A 4,803-nucleotide genomic window follows, 5' to 3' on the forward strand; every position below is an offset into this window, starting at 1 on the left:
CTATTTATACGATTCCCTTGAAACAAGGTAGCTACCCTAAGATAGCTACCCTGTGCGACAGAAAGTAAGGCGTATGCCTTTCGAATCAAGGGACGAGCTATTCAAAGAACTCATAAAGTTGTGAAAGGCTGGCCTGATATTTCCTATCCAACACACTGATTGGTGTTCACCAGCAGTTATTAGGAAGAAAAAGAACAATCAGATTCGGCTTTGGATAGATTCTAGAGAGCTTAATAAGAAGATAGTTAAGGATTACTACCATTTTCCATTCATTAACTAGATTTTGGATCAGTTTAGCGAGTAGGAAAATCTATTCGTTTATGGATTGCTTTGTTGGATATAACCAAATGGCTATGTAGAGGAAGACAAATTGGAAACGACATTTATTATGGTCTTTGGTACATTTGTGTACCATGTGATGGCCTTTGGTCTATGCAATGTGCCTAGGTCTTGGCAACAAACAACTGATAAGACCTTTGGTGATATCTCCCCAAATGAGTTAAAAGTCTTTATTGATGATCTAGGGGCAGCCACCACAAGGGAGCGACAATTGATTATTCTAAGGAAATGTTTCGAGTATTATAGACAGTTTTGCATTGCTCTTAACCCTAGAAAGTGTGTATTTGGAGTACCCTATGGGTTGTTACTCGGCCATGTGATTAGTTCAGCTAGTATTGCGACTGACCCTAAAAAGATAAGGTTATAGTCTCTATGAGCCCACCGTGTACTCCAAAACATATTATCGAAGATTTATCAATGCACTCTCAGAAAGAGCATTGCCATTAACGAACCTTGTATCTTTTAACTGTTTGGTTTGAGTGGAATGAAGCCTGTCAAGTATCCTTTGAGGAGATGAAGCAAGAATTAGCAAGAGCGCCAATCCTAAAAGCACCCAGAAGAGGTGAAGTATTCTACGTATTTTCAACAGCCACAATGCATAGTATCAACTGTCTGCTATTTAGCTCAAATTTAATAGGAGAAATGTATCATCCAATTGCCTTTGCTAGTAGAAAATTGGGGATATCTGAAGTTGATTATACATACATGGAGAAATTGTGCCTTGGAATGATCTTTGCGACGAAGAAATTTAGGCATTATATTCCTATGAGAAGGTAGTATTCTTTATGAAGGCGAAATGACTCAGATTGTTGTTGAATAAGTTGTAGTTGCCTGTCCGTTTAGCAAAGTGGTTAATCACTTTGCAAGAGTTCGATTATGAGATTAGGAGCAAGCCATCGAAGCTACATGGTATTGTGGAATGTTTTGTGGATCTTAGGGAGCCAAAGGAAATTCTGGCTGAGGGGAGTGATATTGAAGGTCTATTTAAAATCGATATAGTTTCCATCCCTTCTTGGTATGCGGCTATAACACATTATTTATCTACAGGAGGATTTGGGGCTACTTTATTGAAGTCTGAAAAGAGAAAGATCAAGAGACAAGCATTACACTTTTAGATTATAACAGGTGTCTTGTATCGGAGAGGAGTGGATGATATCTATCGTCGTTGTGTGGTACCCGACAAGGCACCATTTATTCTTGAGTGCCATGATCTAGCATGTGGGGGATTGGCTGACTTACAGCCCAAAAAGCTCTCCGTACTAGATATTGGTGGCCATCAATTTTTCAAGATGTTTTTAGTTATGTTAAGCGTTGTGATTTCTATCAAAGACACAATGTGAGAGAAAATCATAAGTGAGCTCTAAATCCCATTTTGGTTACGTTACCCTTTGAAAAATGGGGTATTGATTTTGTGGGACCAATATACCCTTCATCAACTACGCAAAAGCGGTATATTATTATAACAATGAACTACTTTACCAAGTGATCTAAAGCTCGAGCAATGGTGAAGGACAATGCTAAGGAGACGACTAGTTTCATTATGGAGCAAATTGTTTGCCATTTCGGTCCACCAAAGGAGATTGTGTCTAATCAAGGGACACAATTCTTGAACAAGGTTATAGTGGTCCTAACAGAAGCTTTGAAGATTAAGCACAACAAGAATAGCCCATATAATCCTCAAGAGAATGGTTAGGTTGAGAGTACAAATAAACAACTGGTGGGAATCTTGTCTAAGATCGTATCAAAAAGAAAGCACAACTAGAATAAGAAATTATATGTGGCAATGTGGGCTTATAACACGACATTCAAGAGAGCCATAGGCCACACCCCGTTCAAGCTATTGTATGGGGAGGAGTGCGTTTTGCCACTAGAAATAGAGCTCCCCATTGCGTGTTTTGCCCTCGATCATTAATTGGGAGAGGAAGAAGCATTACATGAACAGTATACTTCTCTAGCATATCTTAATGAGATTTGGTTGTAGGCTTTATTACATCAGGAAGTAGGGAAGAGAAGAATAGAAGCCCTTCATGATCTTTGGGCTAAGAAGTACAAATTTGCAAAAGCTTAGTTAGTGCTATATTATGATGCTCGTGGGAACGCTTTCTAGGAAAATTAAAACCCAAATGGGATGGACCATACAAGATTGTATGTTTAGGAAAGAATCGCTCTACTGCCCTTTTAGCAGATTTGCAGGGGGTAGAATTTAAGACTAAAGTTAACTTTAATAAGTTGAAGCCTTACTATGTGTAAGGGCTTACGTTAGGCTCGGTGCATGTGTAGGTCCTTTAGGATTTAGCTTGAACGTGCAGTAGGTACCAAGACGAGAGGATGGGATGCATCATTCCCTATATGGAGCATCTATACCTTGAGCAACATTGCCACCAAGGTCGAGTGATCTGGTGGAGCAAAGGGTATTAGGTTAATGAGTGGCAAGACAGATCCTTTACGTGGGAGATCAAGGTCTACTTCCACCATTGTCAACAACTTATGACTAGCATTCCTATCGAGTTTAGCAAGGAAGGAGGGATTGTGCATATTATACATCCTCTTTCTCGACTTGATTTTGATTATCATAAGTATGAGTGAGCTGATTATTATGGCATGGCCTATGAATGAAGCCTGGGTTTATACTTTGCATTTTGACAAAGCTTCCAAAGGGCCCGCTAAACACAGGAGTGTTGGTGTGTTCATTAAATATCCCTGGCATAGGGTTGTCATGAAGATGGGAGTCTATTTAGGACCCTCTTTTACTAATAATATGGCAGAATACAAGGCCTTGATCATGGGGTTGAATGTAGCCCAACATGGTGGTATCCGCTGATTATTGGTTAAAGGTGACTCGCAATTAGTAATCAATCAACTAAATGGGACCTATAGTATGTGAGATCCCATCTTACGAATGTACCATCGTGTGGCCTTGAATATGTTGCATATCTTTGAGATGGTGACTTGTCAGTTAGTTCCTCAACAATGGAATCGCTTTGTGGATTCCCTGGCTAACTACGCTTTTGTGGAAGATGTCTTCTTCAATTGTGGTCCAGGGGAGCCCTTTCAATTACCTCCTAACATTAGCCCTGGACTACTTTGGGGTCTTCTTGCTGACACATCATATTTCGACTGCCAATGGTTAGTATGGGTTATGAGTCAAGTATAGCAAGTGAGCATCTTCCTACTCTGACGTGGACGCATAGGATTGTGTATTGTCATTTTCGTCGGACAACCCTTGCTATTTATGAAAGGGGGTTAGCTAATAACCTGATGCACTTAGTGTAGGGCCTAAGAGGCCTTATTCTTGGTCAATTTTGTGCTTTAATAGAGTAACATTAGGACCAAGGGGTTATTTCAATAGTACGTTGTGATGAATTGTAGTAAAATGTTTTATTTCATAAGGCCAAGAGGATCGTTCTGTTGGTTGTGAACTATTATATCTCTTTAGGCCAAGAGGGCCATATGTTGATTTAGTGCAAGTATGTTTAATGGTTTTCTATTTTAGTGATTGCATCACACAGGTTGATAAAGTGCTTGGAGGGAGCCTTTGCTACTACGGAGGAGCTTCATGTGGCCATTCTAGGTGGTATTGTTTCCTTTTCGAGTTTTTCCCTTAAGTTCACAGTGTTATATGTGTATGTGGGGGTTATTTTCTTTTCATTTGTGGTGACAGGCAATCAAGGCATAAAGCCCTGGGGTTTGGTTAGGTATATATGGAGGAGATTTGAGTAGTTGTCTACCTCCTGTTTGGGCATTAAAGACATGTGATAGAGGGTACTCCTTATGACCCTATCCTCCCTGCTAGTGTGAGGCAGTTAGAGGGGCCTGCCAAAATAGCAAAGAAAAGCAAGTTCTGAATATATCTAAAGATAAAAATTACAAAGGTGTGTAAAAAGGGATTCTAACCCCTCAATAAGAAAAAGGAAAAGAAAAAGAAAGAAAATTCCTACAAACCGTTGATTATTGCCTTGCGGAGGCCTGGGAGGTTTCTAAGGACGAGTTAGACCCAGGGCGGATGCTTTCTCTTCCTAGGGGTAGCAGCTAGCTGAAAAGAAAAGAAAGGAAGGCTGGAGTGAAAATAAAAGTGAGCGTTAAGAATGGATTAGGTGTTGCCTTACAAGAGCTTGGTAGGTTCTTAGTTACCACATTAGGACTTGAGGCCAATGACATGTTCTCCTTGGGTCACTCTATGCTCAGCTCCCTCCTTTTGATACGCCCGAGTATAGAAACCTTGGAAGGAAATATGCTATAAGAAGAAAATATGATGACCGGGCTATAGGAGTCCTCACTTAGTAAGGAGATCTTGGTTCAGTTGTCCTAAGGTAGGTCGGTAGTTCAGAGACCACCACTAGGATGACCTCTTTGATAGGCTTTTTAGTCAGTCCGTGTTAGAGCATGTGGTTAGCGACTTGCTCTGGATTTCTATGAGATTATGTTGGGTCTATCCCTTGTGGATTTGCATGCCTTGATTCTATC

This window comes from Lygodium microphyllum, chromosome 2 (assembly GCF_053477565.2).
Source record: "Lygodium microphyllum isolate KBCC chromosome 2, Lygodium_microphyllum_v1.1.10, whole genome shotgun sequence".
In the NCBI taxonomy this organism is placed as follows: Eukaryota; Viridiplantae; Streptophyta; class Polypodiopsida; order Schizaeales; family Lygodiaceae; genus Lygodium; species Lygodium microphyllum.